At 39.8% G+C, this 16,420-nt stretch overlaps 1 protein-coding gene across 1 annotated transcript in view; it reads left to right on the plus strand.

Moving 5' to 3' along the window:
• Positions 1-16,420, plus strand: part of Crim1 (cysteine rich transmembrane BMP regulator 1 (chordin-like)) — a gene marked incomplete at its 5' end in the record, with an annotated part of 145,127 nt that overhangs the window by 9,475 nt on the left and 119,232 nt on the right. The window lies entirely within an intron of this gene.

Genomic DNA, 16,420 nt, shown 5'->3' on the forward strand with positions numbered 1-16,420 from the left:
CGTTATATAAATTTACTCATTTTATCTTTGCTAAACATTAGAAATATATCTGAAACCTGTGCCTATAATTTTTTTGGTGATCATACTGATTTGTAGATACTAACATCTCTAGGTCTTTCCTTGTATAGTGCTGACTAGGGTAGAAGTGATCTAGGGTGATCATTAATTCACTGGATCAGAGATACTAAGACTTAATTATATGTTCCCCCAAAACATAACTGCTGTATTGCTGTAAAATGACATAGCAGAGTTGAACTTGTAGGGTGGTTCTTTCAGTTTCTCAGGAGTGGAAAGTGTTGAGAGGAGGGAAAAGGGGTGGGGACTACATATCTTACAGGATTTACGAAATTCAAGGAAAGCTCTTGGCCCCTCTAAACTACTGATAATATACCCACTGATAATAGAATATATATACTTAATCCCCTCCCCAAAAAAGCACTCAAATTCTCATTCTTCCCATGTCTCCACCTTAGGACTTTCATGTGTACAGATTCCTCGCCTTTAGGTTAATCAGGTGTTTCATTGAAATCACTCAGATTCTGTTTTTCTTAGACTAGTTACGGCTGAAAGCAGTGCTGCACTATGCTTGTGAATGTATTGCTTTAGCCCATATAAATTGTTTAAAACTTTTATTTTGGAGAAATCCAGTTAAGGTTGCTTATCAAGTTGGAAACAGGAGACCTTCCCTTGACTAAGTCAAAAATCACATTAAACCTCACCTATCAGGTTGGTCAGGGACCTCCTTACTACCATCAGGATCCTAGCTTATTTTTCTTTTAGCCACCCAAGTACCACTTACAGGTGCTCATTTAAGTAAGACAGCAAGGGTTTCCAACCTTAACTCTGTATTGCTTTATTACTCTTTGTAAAGACAGTCACAAACTGATAATGTCTTTCCTTTTCAGGAGGACTATATGCTTACATCTAGGTGTATATGCACAAAGAAATGCATAAATGTGTATATATGCATTTATGTCAAATGACAATAAAATCTAAATGTATGTATTTTCTGTTAACTTCCAGCAGTGTCATAGGGAAAGAAAATACAGGCAACATCATTTATTTATTTATTTATTTATTTTTTTTTTTTCCCAGTACCGGGGATTGAACTCACGACCTTGCACTTGCCGGGCAGGCTCTGTGCCGCTGAGCTAAATCCCCAGCCCGCATTTATTTTATAATTAGTACACTTTTATATTTTAAAAATATTTTAAAAATTTTACTTTTTTTTTTTTAAGGAAAATCGTCCTTGAAAACATGTTTTAAATCATTATTGTTTTGATGTTTTGATAACTGGTACATGGAAAATAAAAAGGGTTACCAAAGGCGGAAACCAGTTTAAATATCTGGGAAATAAAAACAGGAAACTCAAGGAACTTGGCCTAAGACCAACTGGAGAAGAGAAGTTGGTTGAATAAATTATGCCTGCATTTTAGCAGTGGGAAGTCATACACTGACCTTCTGGTGGCTGTGATTTCTCTGGCCCATGATGTAAAAAGTCATGATTAAAATTTTGATGTACTGTTGCCAAGGGAAATATGGGTAGGTGGAATTAGAAGAGCATTTTATTCAGCCACATGGGGGCTACAGGAAAGGATTGATGTAAAAATCAAGTTTTCAGATTGACTTCTGGAGCAGGGCTTTCTGTACACTCCGTAGGTAAATAGTTTAATAGTGGTGTGTAGTGTTACCATTCACTGACCCCTTCTTTGCTCTGAACTTTTTTTTTTTGGCTTTAACTCTTGCCTCTGTACTTTGAAGCCATCTCTGGTGCCCCAAACTATGCTTCATCCAAACACCTGTCTTCTTTCCCTATGCACTCCCAGGTTATCGAATAAAGAAGTACCAGAAATTGTAGATGAGCAGTTTTTGTTATATGTCTGTGCTTTATTTTAAGATTAAATTCTGTGTACTTAATGTGTATTTTAACACTTACTGTCATTGTTAAAAGATCAGAAACAACTGACACCCTCAGAGAAGTGATGTTCTTTTGGAGCCATGCTTAAAACTTTCTATTTCTGCTGACCACGGCTGCTTCCCAAACGGTTGTCTAATGACTGCCTTTAGGAGGTTGGGGTTTATACCGCTGGGTAGCCCTAAGCAGTCCCTTGAGTGTTTGTGGTCTGACTTGGCTGTAGGTGACCTCTCAGTTATTCCCTGTCAACATAGCTGCTGAGTTGCTGCCTGGCCCAGCTGTGTGTGGCTAAACCCTGGCCCCACAAAGGTTTTCCTGACATAAGCGAAGGCTCTGGAATCCCAGCCCTTGGAGCTGCTGGCCGAGGGAGCTGTGAGAGGGGGCCACTCCCCAGGGCAGGGCTGCGTTCCTCTAGGAGGAGTTGGAGCCCTCCTTTCTGTATGTGTGGTTGGTTCTCACCTCTTTGGGCAGAGCCCTGCCCCTGGCTACCCCATCTCCGTCATCCAGAGGGTGCGCCCACTGGGAGTTGTTCTGACCACTCAAACCTCATTAATTAGCGTGACTTCTATTCCCAAGCCATTATCTAGGATTGCGGACAGCTTACCCAAGCTTAGATGGTTTATATCTGTTTGCTTATAGGGGAAAAAAGTCACACTAGGAAATTAAAGAAAGTTTGAGAGCACAGTCACTTTATCCGGAATTTGCATTCAATTAAAAAGTCATCAGTACAGATGTTTTTATAATTTTATCACTAAAGGCAAGGGTTCTGTAGTAGGTACTGCATTTTATTCATTTTCCAATCTTGCCAGTATTATAGTTTTACTAATATCCTGATTGAGATGCTTTCAGGAAAAAAAGCTCTCAGGAATACAGAGTTTTCATTTTTAATAAAGAAAAAGCAACAGTATTAATGAAAGAAGGTAGACATGTATGCATACAGTTATAAAAATAATTTCCCACTAAAGGATGGACGTGGTGATGCACACCTGTAATCCTACCTACTTGGGAGGATTGCAAGTTTGAGGCCAGAGCAGACAATTTAGAGAGATCCTGTCTCCTGTCTCGAAACAAAATGAAAAAGGGTTTAGGATATAGCGAAGTACTCCCTGGCTTCAATCTTAGTACTGAAGTTAAAAAAAAAAAAGTGTATACACACACACACACACACACACCCTCCCTCCCTCCCTCCCTCCCTCTCTCCCTCCCTCTAGGCAAAGCTATAGTTTCTTCCACAGCCTGCTGAAAGTTAATGAATCAACCTTGCTTGAAAATTGTTATTCTTCCCATTCTGTTCTTTTAGTTTTTCTCACCCCAAAAGCACAGCCTCATCTGCCTTTACTGCTCTTTTCCTACAACCTAGGAATATGTTCCAGTTTTTTACCTGTATTAACGGGTTGTACTCTAGAATGTTTCCTCAGCCAACGTTCACATGTTTGTTCTTTCTAATAATTTTTAATAATTTCTGCTGAAGGCCCTGAAGTAGGAGAGCTCTTTGGAGTGGAACAAGGGTCCCTGTGGTCAGTCCCACTGCTTGCTGGCTGTGTCCTGCCCCCTCACAGGAGCATTTGAGATAAGTATGGAAAGACCACATTGGGGATGGGGAGGGTCTGAGGGGAGACATGGAGGACACACAGGCAGTGGTACAGGAGGAGGTATAGCCCTATGCAGTCCAAACAGTGCCATGCAATGGCAGGCATTCTGGAAGATACTCATAGAAATAAAGCTGACTTTAATGAGTTTAAATGCTGTTTTATGTTGCAGAGACATACTGTGTTTACTTTTAGAACGGACACTTCTATCTTTGTGAAATGTATGACTTTCTAAAGAAGGTCTTCTTAAGAGTATGAAAGTTCAATATTTGAACTTAAAGATTTGAAAATATTTTAATAATAATACTTATTCTCTAGCTCGTATTGACCTTCACTAAGTATCCTGTTCTGAGGCATTTGAATAATATCTTTAGAAGCCTGTGGCACTATCCTTTGAATGATATACACCCTGTAAGGTGAGAGTAGTGGATTCCTATTGGGCTGCTGATACATCTGAAGCTTCGGACGTTCTCTTTTACAGGGTGCCTTCCTGCTGTTGATTTGTAGTCTGTATGGCTTAGTGTTTTTCGCATCAGGAGGAAGTGACAGCCGTAAGTGGTGCCTGTAAAGTTAGAAGAAGGAAGGGATTAACACGAGGTGAATTAATGTTTGTGTGGGCTTTCAAGGGACTGGAATGTTCCCCTAAATTGAGGATGTTTTCTTTGTTTCTGGCTCACAACTTCCTGGTTTTCCAAGTGTAGGAAAACTTTATTCTTTTCTCTGTCACTGGAGGTTTTTTTTTTTTTTTAATTTCCCGTAAAGCAAGTCAAGTGTTTTCTCCTTATCAGTAGCCTTTCTTTTCCTGTTCCATTAACAGAAGAACAATACAGGAATTTAATGATGTTAGGAATTGATACTTCTCTTTTTAAATATATCTGTATTTTTGTCTGCACAATCCAGGTTTCATAGATACAGAAAAAAGCTGTTTGTCAGAATAAGTTTATATAGTATCACATACTTGTTGGGTTTAGCTTCCCTTTCATCCAGCTTGGAAAATGAAATAAAATTTTCGTCTCTGCAAAATCAAAATGTGTTCTGTTGTTAAAAGTCCTGAAAATTAGGAAGATCTATAAGAACTCAAGTTGATCCGTAACAGAAAGGTATTTTAAAGGTGTAGAACACATTCTGACCTTGTTTATGATTTATATTAAAGATTGTTATTTACTGTTCCCCTGCTTGGCAAAAGAAAAAACAAGTCCAGCCTGCCTCATAGAGCTTTTATAAATATCAGAGGTGTGTTTTTGCAACAGTGAACATAAAAGGACGCTTGTTTCAATGTTTTGCTGCACTTTGTGTTCACGGCAGAAGGGCATGAAAAGCCCTCCTGAGAGTGTCCTTGAAGGGAACTGGTGGCTTGTCTCATGGTGGCCCTGCTGTGACCTCAGGGCACCTTGCTCATATAACATTTAAAGCGATGTTTTTCTCTGCGGTAGTAGAAGGAAAATACAGTATTATTCCATTTGTAGGTTCTTGGTGGCCTTTGGCATTCTGGTTGCTAATCACAGTGGAACCTTCTGAGTGAACTCGGAATGAGCGCCTGCTTGTCTGTGTCTGTCAGGAACTGCTCTGATGAAATTATGTTGTAGTTGGGGGTTATACCTCAGTGGGACATGGAACGCTGAAAGATGTTACCTGTGTGTGCCCTGACGCCCCTCGGCCAGGCTTCACCTCTGCCTAAGCGCAAACCTTACAGTGTTGTCTCCCAGGAACCTTTGAATATAGCCAAGGCTGAATAAACCTCTTTGATTGGGAGAATGCATCCTATATGAATTTATAATAATGAGTGTACGTGTGTGTAGGAAATGAGTGTTTTTTAAAATACACATATCATGTGTGCAGTTGTGTATTCTCTGCCCAAAAGCATTGTATACACATGTCCAGTGTTCATGTGTGAATCTGTATAGCTTATGTACGTAAGCATATAGATGCATATAGAGACACAGTAAGTAATACCTGGAAATAAGTGCAACCATATGACTATTTTTATCGTTCCTAATATAGGTCTTTGTGCTCTTAAACATGACAGTGCTGATAATGGTATTACATTTAGTGGTTAAGAATTTCCTGAAAAGGTAGAAATGAGTCATAGGGCCCAAACCGTGGCCATATACACATTCTAGTGGTTCTTTTTAAGACTTGGTGTAATATCACACACTCTATAAACTGCCTATGGAGAAAAGGCTGTGACTTTTCAAGTAAATATTATTCAAAGTCCTTCCACTTTCATTTCCCTTATCTGTAAGGACTACACCCAAGTTTGCTATTAAACTGTGTTGTCTATCTGCTTCCCACACACCAGTGAAGCTGGCCCTCCTGAGCAGCAAAGGAAATAGGAAAGATAAAGTTGAACACTGTCTTCCTTTTGTTGACATTTATGGAGCAGCAAGTCAGAAGGCTTGTCTCTGCTGGATAGACAAGAGTCCTCACGGGTCATGATTAGATGGTATGTCCATTAGTACCCGGGATGACTCCCAACAGAATTATTTCAAACATTCCAGCAAATAATCCAGAATTCTGATAAACAAAAAGGGAGTGGCTGTTAATTTCAAAAGTGCTTGCTTCAGTTTTCTCTGTAGAGAAGGGAATCCTGGGGACAAAGGTAATGCAAGATAACAGGCTGCAGGTATTGAAAACGTCGGATGAAGCTCTCCCTGCCTCCCTAAATGGCAGTATTTTACCATCCAAAATTCTGCAGTACAATTCCAGGCTATGCTTTCCTCTTCTCTTACTGAGGTGTTTACTACATCTTAGAATGGTACCACTATACAGTTCAGAGACATTTTTTAAAAAGTTACATACTAATTTTGATACCATATGCATTTATGTTGTCCGTTCCTTAATCATACTCACCTTTCCATCAAGGCTTTTGCCATGTCTCTTAAAAAATCCCTTTTATTTCAAGTTTATTTTGAAAACTTGGATGTGAGTCATGTCATCTAAAAGGGTGGCCCATTTGGTAACTGTTCACGTACCATGACTGGCTTTGTTATTTTTCCTATGGGTTGAGGTCCTATTTTCTATTAGGAAAATACATGTTGCATGTCTCATAAACCTAACATGAAGTACCTCTTGTGGAGAGAAATACAGTGAGTATAACTCAAGTTATTTATTATTACCTGTAGCATCAAAAATAAGTGAACGTCCCCAAAATTGTTATAAAATTAGAATACATAGACACACTGAGGGCTTAGAAAGTTGTGGTGTGAAGTGGGCTTAAGAATGACTTTATTAACTCACTGGTATTTTGGAGGGACTCGGGCTGTCAGGAGGGCGAACCAATCTGTATTAATATAAAGTACCAGAAATGTAAATAAATCATGTTTGAAAGCAGTACCAGGATTTTCCTTGAATACTGCTGAATAAATTCTGCTTGTTAAATGTCAGTTAAATATGTGTCACTGTAAACTGAGAGGGCCACAAAAATAACCATGTATGGCTTTAAAATATTTAAGCCCTTTAATGTTCTTTTGACCTTCAGTTAAAGGACATAGTCTCATTGCAGAGGAAATGCCTCAAATTCTAGCATCTGGGTTTGTTTCTTTATACTTTTTTGGCACCGTTACAACAGTAGGCTTTTCTTTCCCTGAGTTTTTTTCACAGTACAGTCAACATCAGTGGGAAGGGACAGTCGTGGAGCCAAAAGCAATATGTTCCTGTTCTACACAGCGTGGCGGGGCCTGATTGAATGGCTTGTTGTTTCAGAAGGAGCCTACAACCAGAAAGCAAACAAACAGAATCCCACGCAAACACAAATTGTGTGTAAAATTAGAAACCACACATGTGCACATAAATATATTTATGTGCCCAAAACTTAATGCAGTGAATGTTCCCTTATTTTGAACCTGTTAGGTGTTTGTCAGTATGTTCAGGCTACTTCATTTCTGTGCAGTTTGGGGATCTTCACCTAGATTTTCAGCTATTTGAAGATGTTTCTTGAACAGTTTCTTTGGTAACTGAGAAAATAACAATTTAATTAAAGTGCTGTTAAAGTATGTAGATTTTGAAAGGCATACCTTACTTCCTGCATGTATTTGTCATTAGTAAGAGGTCTCTCAAACTTTAAAGAAGAAGTGAAATCCGATTTTCCATTAAAATACTCATCAAAACAGTAAACTAGAGACATCTTCACTGTTTCCCGGCTTTACAGCTAATGGATTTCTGTTTGTGTATGTGATTTTCCTTGGACTTTGAATAATATGCAGGGAGGGCATCTGGGCAGCCCGGGCCTCTCTTGACCTTGTGCTACACTCAGGAGTCACTGCTCTCTTAGCAGTGCTTGTGGGCCCTTTGTATTGTTCTGATGTGGAAAAGTTATGAAGTAGTATTACTAGGAATGAGTGTCCATAGACTTAAAAATAAAAGCAGTTCTCAAAAGTACTTTTAAACATTGTTTTCTGAAACTGACTGCCTCAGAAAAGCTTTTGTCTAAAGTTTTTGCATGTTTATTCTAAATAGTTACACTGAAAAGGATAATCCTCTCCCCTTAACAGATGGCTTCTATATAGTTTCCCTGATTTGTTCGTTCATTCGTTCATTCATTCATTCACTCATTCTTCAGGCATTTATTAAGCAATCCTCTGTCTTAGACATTGTGCTAGATTCAGGTTGAACATGACAAGATTGTGGTCTTCTAAGCTTTCCATTTTCTGGAACATAAAATTTTACAATTGCCGTTGACATACAAGGTGCTGAGATTGAGCTAGGATGGCGTGAGAAGGCCTTTGACATGAAAATGTTTAAGCTGAACCAAAAGTAGGAGGAGTAACTGTGCAGAGAGCCTGAGGAGGAACATTGTAGGCAAAGTGAACCACAAGCTCAGTGACCCTGGCGTAGGAGCAAGTGTCGTGTGGCTGTGGTGCCTTGTATTGAGTGAGGGGTGACGAGGCAGTGGGAGAGGGAGTTGGAGAAATAGTAACTATAATTAAAGTTCGGATTTTATGCCCAGTGTACTGGGAACCATGAAGTTTTAAGCTTTAGATGGAGATGACCGGATATACTTTTAAAGAACATCAACTCTGTGTGCTCTGGGGAAAATGGACATTCGCTGGAGGCTGCAGAGAAGTCAGGGGGCTTAGTAGGGACGCTAAAGTGAAGCTAAGGTAATGCTGTGTGGCCACATAAGGCAGTGGCAGAAGAGGTGGAGAGGAGAGAGTGGATTCAGTGTGTCGTTTGGACATACAGATTATTAGATTAGGGGCTTAGGTTAAGGATGGACTCCAGAATGTGCAGAGCTCCACACTTCTGGATTGAGCTGTAGGTATCATTTCCCAAGGGAGGACTGGCTAAAACCTAAGTGGAGTCAAAATAACCCTGTAATTGAGAGTGTTCCAAGGTAAAAGTGATTTCAAGTCCTTGCCTTCGTATGGTGATGTTTGGAAGGTTAGTCATTAACGCGTCTCACTGTCTGGAGCCCATGACTAAAATTGCAGAGATTCCAAATAGGTGACTCTTGGTTCCAGTTGCTTGGCTTTGTCTTCTGATAAAATCAGAATCTCCTACCTTTTCCAAAAGAAGCCTTGTTTTTCTCCTGACCTTTGAAGAATACTTCTGTTTTTCCCCAGGGATGTCAGCAAAACTCATACCCAATTTGCTTGACTTTCCTTTAAAATTATTCACAGATTCCTTCTGTAAGTTTTTGACAGCACACATCTACTATTTCAGGGACGATTATCCTTACACTGTCATCGCAGAGGGACTGAGGCCAGCTGAGGGAAGTGTGTGTTGTGCCTCATGCACACTTCGGAGCAGGCAGAGTGTCTCCATTCTGGTCCTGCCATCCTCTCTAGCTGAGGGGATCTGCTTAAATGTGCTAGGACCTTGTTGCATTGCCTGTGCGCCTGTGTTCCCTAAAAGTAGAGACAGTGCCGGCCAAATTAGCACGTGAATGAGGAAATAGTGAACCAAAACTAGATTACAAAAGAACTCATACGCTATAAGGTGGAGTCCACCTTGTAGCCATTGTGAAACTGCAGCAGGCTTGTGAGGAGAGAAACTAGCATTTGGAGTTAAGAATAAAATGTTCCGTTTCCTTAGTTGAGAACAATTAATACAGAGGTGCTATAAACAGATTATCCAAGGTTCAGAATTTAGAAATACCGTAGGGCTATGATTATGAATGTTAATTACTACTGACTTAATAAGGAAAAAAGTGTGTAATTATTGGAGATGACCAGAAAGCAGAAAACACAGTAGTGACTCCTAGTGTAACATCTTGTCTTCTGAACGCTAGAGTCTTCATAGGTTTTGTGTGTTTTGACCTGTGTTTGGTTTTAGCTATGTCTCATTCTTTTTGAACTCAGGCTTTTGGCCCTGGTCACACATCTTTTCAGTGTTTTTATTGCCAGTTTTTTAGATGCAGAGGGAAAATCATATTCACTGTATACAGTTGGAAGAAGCCCTGGCATGGATCCTCCAGAAACCTAAGAGAGAAATTATTAGGCAAATCCAGACCAGTAGCTGACTGGCTCCGATTCTTTCTCCCGTGAGCATTCCTGATTAATGGGAGAATCTGTTCTGTAGTCAAAAAGCCTGTTTCCTGAGCCCAGCCTGTCCTGGCTTCAGAGCATGACCAGCTGCGCAACTAAAGCCACTGCCAGGGCTGTTTCTCATTCCAGTCCTCAGCAGGCCAAAGGTGGTGGACGGGAACAAAAAAGTGTGAAAAGCATCCAGATCAGTAGAGTCATCTCAGCTGATAACAAAGACACAAGGCCCTCCAGCCAGAGTCCCTTTGCTTCCAGTGACACCGGGTCCTCCTCACACGCCTGTCACTCTCTACTGTGTACATGTTGCAATTCTTCCTTTATTCTTTTCACTCTTGACTTTTATCCAGACCGCTTAGCTCCTACGTTTGTAGAGATTAATTTGCTCCATAACTTTTCCTGACATTCTTCTGTTCACTCCTCTTCTCTCCTCCCTTGCTGTATTTTCCACCGTACTTCTAATTTCTGTTCCTCCCTTTTTACCACTGATTTTTCCACTTTTCCATGAAGTAGCCACATCACTGGCCTGTGTCTAGCAATCATAACCCACTGACATTTTTACCAACCTAAAATATTTGCATATTTAACAAAGCAGTGTTGGTAACTTGAAATGATAAAATATTATCATAGCAGAACGTGTGTATTTAACTTCCTTTTGCTTTGTTTTTTTTACCTTCTTGCAGACTCAAATCTCTTTTATTTTAGAGGCTTCTTATTTAGGTAGTTGGAATTTGGGGTCCTTATAGGGTCTTTAAAGCTAATGAACTATCACCACTGCATCTGGGATAACTTAAAAGCAGTATAGGCTGGGCTCAGAATAAATTGACAACAACTCTACCAAAGATCTTAATCCACAAAAAATTCAGCTGTCCAATAATAAGTTAGGCTCTAACTCAAGATACTTCCCACTTTCTTGGGAACACAAGTATTAAAAAACACTCAGTAGAATAAAGAGTAGAATGGAAGCACTTTCATAATGTAGAGGTACAAGGAAAAGGCCACAAGACTGTTTAGAAAGGAGTGACATTCCCCTGGGGAAAATCAGGGATGACTTTTCTTCTCAGAGGAGATAGCATTTTACTTGAACCTTAAAAAACAGATAGAATTTCCTGAGATGGAGAAGAACTAGGGGCCTTTGAGACCTAGAGGGTGGTAGTGGTGATAAGTGGAGAATTGTCCAGCAGGAAAGCAGACCAAGTTCTCACCTTGGGGCAGGGAGTGTTTTCCCCTCCCCTCCCCTCCCCTCCCCTTCTGTGGTGGGGATGGAACCTAGGGCCTTGTGCATGCTAAATATTGTTCTGCCCCTAAGCTACACTGCCAGCACACTACCTATGCTTTAAAGAAGACTGTAGTGAAAGGACCAGATACAAGTTAGATTGCTGCCTTAAGGCAAAAGTGAGATGTCAAGGAAGAGTGTGTTTTTACTTTATAATGTTAGAAATTTGAACAGAGAGGGAGGGAGGCAGGACACCAAGCTGGAGTGCAAGGCCCAGTGTGGCACTGCAAACTTTACTTGGATCCTGCTTTCTCGGCTTTTGGTGTTCAGCTCTTGCTCTGCCATGCAGTGAAGTGCGAGGATCAGATAAAGCCACTAAACCAAGGACTCAGTCCCAGAGATAAGGGAAAACTGCATTCAATCAGTAGAAAGTTCCAGCAACAAATCGCTACATCTCGTCAGTGGGCTTCCGAAAACGAAGGTGTGATTGTCTGCCCTGAAAGTTTTGTTCCCTTTAGGTCTCAGTCCTGAGGTCTCCATGGACCCTGAGCAAGTTGTTGAGCCTTTAGAACTCTCCTTGCCTTATGGGTTAAAAATGAGGTGCTGATCCTAGCCAGAGTTCCTGTTGCTTAAAATTGCTTAAAATCCAGGCTCTGTTGCTACCGTGTGTTTCCCCACCCTACTTCTCCTCTCCTCATCTGCTGTAATTATTAGCCCTGTTATCCAGACACTATCTGTCTGATGAATGGGTGTTGCCAATTCAATACTAGCATGTGTAAAGAAATTTTCTAACAATATGAGTAAAAAACTGAGTGTATAGGCTTCATGTCCAAGAGGAAGGTGTCTGCAATTTAAAGCTTAAGTTCTGGTCATGAAAAAAAGAAAAAGGTTTTTACTATTACAACAGCTTGTCTACCACATACCTGGCATGTGGCTCTATAGAGTAGTTATTTTCAGTGGTGAGATTAAGAAACAAGGGCAGTTAATAAATAGTTTTAATTTATACCAAATTGGTGACATTAAAGCCTCATGGTGTCGTTTTCTTTGTTCTCTTGACCTTGTAACTTGGAAATCCCATTCAGTTCTCTCTTCATTTTAAATGTTAATCACCTGTGATTTTTATTTCCTCTTATTGCCTCTGGTCTTCGGTTTGTTTGAGCCTTTAACTCGTACAGATTTATTCTCTCTCCAGCTTGCTTCTTTCTCCATCCTACATCTTCTCTTTCAGGTCTTTCCGTGGTTAAGATGTTTTGCTGGCTCACAGCAAACTGTATTAGTGCAGTTCATTTGTTTTGAAGCACATCTTGGGGCAGAGGCATAGCTTGTGTAGCATGCAAGAGGCCCCGGGTTCAACTCCCAGCACCAAAAACCAAACAAAGAAAACAACAAGCCTCCTATTTTTGAGTTTGAAAACAAGGTGTAATAGCTCTCACTTCTAGTATACTTGTCATGTACCAAATGTCAGGAGGCACCTTATGTGGATTATTTTATTTAATATTCACAAGAACCCTGAGAAGTAAGTTAGTATGGTGAATGAACTTTCCCCAGGGATCACAGCCAGGTAAGACCCACATGGTCTTGTTCTGGATTTTGTGTTCATAGACAGTTCCTTTTATTGTCCTAACTGTAAAGTCTGTCAAGATTTCATGATCACCAGTGATGTCACAGTCACCGTGCAGACATAGAGCTACCAGAACTGTAGCAAAGACCCGCTCCCTCATGCCTATGTCTTAAGTGTCCTTTGAAAGGTATCATTTGGAAATATTTTCATTGTAGTTGTGCATGCCACTGCCTGACTTTTCTCAGAAGCCAGCAAGTCCTTACCTCTAGCAGGTGGTGGAGATGGTGACCTTGCCATGTTTCCCTGCTTGTGTTGCTTTATTCCATGGAATAAGTCTGGAAGCCCGGTGGTGTTTAATGTCGGTAACTGAGAGCAGTAAGTGATTGGCTCAGAGGAAACTTTATTGCCATTGCATTGTAAAAACTAGTATTTTCATGGAGTCTTTTGATCCTTAGAGCTACATAACTACTATTAAATTAAATCCAGAGCCATAAACAGAAATTCAATTTCATTGTTTATATTGTTAACTCATAAAATTAAAATAGAAATATTTTTAAAAGTTTTTATAGAAGCTTAAGTGTATGGCTCTCATGCGGTCATGATTTTTCCTAAATTTCTTTTTTCCTGCAGAGACTGAGCATTTAAATTACAGTATAAAGAGATACTTGGATATTATCAAAGATCTGTAATCAGTGCTGTTTATAATTATTTACTTTTGTTAATAACTATTGAAATTAACCGTCATGAAGCAAACAACATACTTCTTACTGCAATTATTTTCAAAACCATTTTATTAGTCATCTTTCCGGTTGTCACAAGGTGACTAGACAGCTGCTTTTTAATTTTTAGTTTAAGCCTAGTCTTTCTTCTTTAAGTTGGAAAAATAATTTTTAAATATTCACATTTCAGTGAAACTGTATGCTGCTCTAACTTAGAGAAACAGAATTACCGGCTGGCAGACAGAAAGTATAAAAAATAAAATGTGCCTCATGGTGAAATTCTTAGATGTATTAGGCAGCTTCCCATCACTGTAATGAAATATCTGAGTCAGTTTATGAAGAGAAAAGGTTTATTTTGGACCACAGTTTTGGAGGTTCCAGGCCACGATCAGTGGGGCCTATTGCTTTGGTCCTGTGGTGCCGCCACACGTGATACATAGGCCAGAGCCAAGGTGCTTCCCTCGTGGCAGGAAGCAAAAGAGAGACATTGTGGGCGCAGAGTTGCCACCAGTGACCGGGAACTTCCCATAAGGGTCCACTTCCCAAGGCCACACCACTTCTGAGAGCATTGCTCCAAGGACCAGGCCTTCACCACTGTGGCTCTGGGAAATGATCCAAACTATCAAATGTGGGGACTTTTTGAAATAGATCCAGAACAGATTTCACAATCTAGAAGGTGCTTTTCTTGTACTGGTAAAGCTGCCTTTTTGTGAAGGATGGATCTTTCTCTGCTGCTTCCTTCCCTCCTCTCTCTCCCTTCTTTCCCTTTTCTTGTTTTTAATTGCCTGCAGTATCTGTAGCACTTTCCTTGTGAGTGTCTTTGGAAGTTGGATTTTTATTTTGGCTCACCTTAGTGCCCTGGCACAAGAAGTCATATCTGATGAATAACATAGGTAAGATGTTTACCTGGGGGGTAAACATCTATCTGGGGGATTCTATTTTTACTGAAAGATAAGCTTGAACTATTAGGCACCGAGAGAGATGTTCTTGTGTATCTTATGAACTGCTTTTAAAGAAAATGTCAAAGGGAACATTATAGACAAGTGTTGAAAAATAGCAGAATTAGAATAGATGTATAGCTTCTTAAGGTGACTTTAAAGAACAATATGATTTAAATGTATGAATCCTCCTTTTTGGTTTGTTTTTAACTTAGTGGCTTTGACCCTTTAGTTTGTTGATTTATCTTATACGTTGAATATAGCTAATAGTCTTCAATTCAAAAATAATTTTAGAATACTTTCTAATAGTCTTTAATTTATACATTTGTTACTGTATATGTGAGGGTATACCTGTACTAGTTAGTAGACATTTCCATTAGTAGAAGGTGACAAGATAAACCCTTCATTCCCTTGTAGAGCTGAATAGTCTTAAGTGCCGTTCAGAATCCTAAATATCCAAAATTACTGGATTATGACAGCTGTTTGGTCTGAGAAGCTTCACTGTCAGTGACTGCCAGTGTTTGTGCTTTATAAGTTATTTCACTTCCTGTCCCTCCTAAGCTTTGCCACCAGTTTAGGGTGTAGTTCACCATTGCAGGAAGGAGGGACCTCTACTTCTTGAAGTACTATGATGTGAAGGTTTTAGTTTGTCAATGATATTATTCCCTGAGATAAAAAAAATTTAGAATATGTGGCTCAAGTCAGTTCATGGATTAAATTTTCCCAAATTATTGATGTCCCATCTTACTGCTATGACATTTCACTGCTGTACCGTGAATACTTCTGTAATCCTGTGGAAGTGGTGACATACTCATGTTCGTGTATGTCACTGCTGAGGCAGAAGTGGTTGTAAAAATTTGTTCTTAGTTATAATCTGTTGTAGTTCATCATCTTGCTTCTTCAGTTTCCTTTCTGCAGTGCATTATCCAGCCTCAGCCTTTATTTCTTTCTTGCAGATGAGCTTTTAAGAGTAAAAGCAACAGATGTAGTAAATACAATTTTGTGTGTCTGTGTGTCTTTTTGAGACAGGGTCCATCTATGCGGTTCAGGCTGGCCTTGAACTCACTTTGTAGCCCAGGCTGTTCTCAAACTCGCAACGATCTTCCTGCCTCAGCCTCCTGAGAGCTGGGATTATAGGCATGTGCCACTGTGCCCAGCTGTAGACATAATAAATACAGTAATTAAAGTGCTTGGAGAGGAAAAGAATTACCGGTATAGTGTATTTTGCAACTTTGTAGGCTCCTCTAATTGTCTAAATCAGACATTCTTAGAGACTTTATAATTCATTTTGGTTTATGATAGAGTGCTTTTAAAATTATAAATAGATTTTAGGCAGTTTCCAGAACTGATTGGAGCATTTCCTAGTGACTGTGATAAATAGTGTAAACTGGGGGGAGAGGGGTCCTAACCCGCAGTCAGCCAGGCCTCATGACGCCACCTGACCCTTCAGGCTTTTGGTTTTTAGAACATGTTTTTAACTATTTAAAATAATTACCACTGCTAGATTTGGAGACCTTTTTAAAAAAACTGTAAAGTTAATTATACTTTAGGACACACCTTCTCCGCTGCTGCTTAAGCCCTGTGTCAGTTTTACAGTGTTCCTCTGTTAACAAGATCAATCTGAAGTACAGTGACAGAGTAGTGTGCAGACATTTCTAGAGTGAGGTGATGATGATCTGTACACAGTTGTTAAAGCGTTCAGGCCTCCTGGGACTCTTGTACAGCCAGGAGGGGACGGCTTGGTGATGCTGGTACATTTTTGCATACTGTGGGTTGCTGCTCTGTGATTATTGTAATAAATTATTTGAATCCTTTGCCCCGGTATCATTTGATTCTTAGAGTTTACATTGTTGATTTAGTTGCCTAGCATAAAAAGATTTTTTTGTAAATATTTAAAATCAGCAGCAAATGATAATTATAGCTAACAATAGAAACTTACGTGTGTGCTGGGTACGGTATTTTTCTAACACAGCAAGCTAATAGAGACTTTATTATTCTCCTTT

The sequence above is a fragment of the Chinchilla lanigera genome, unplaced genomic scaffold, assembly GCF_000276665.1.
Source record: "Chinchilla lanigera isolate Chin_1 unplaced genomic scaffold, ChiLan1.0 scaffold00040, whole genome shotgun sequence".
NCBI lineage: Eukaryota > Metazoa > Chordata > Mammalia > Rodentia > Chinchillidae > Chinchilla > Chinchilla lanigera.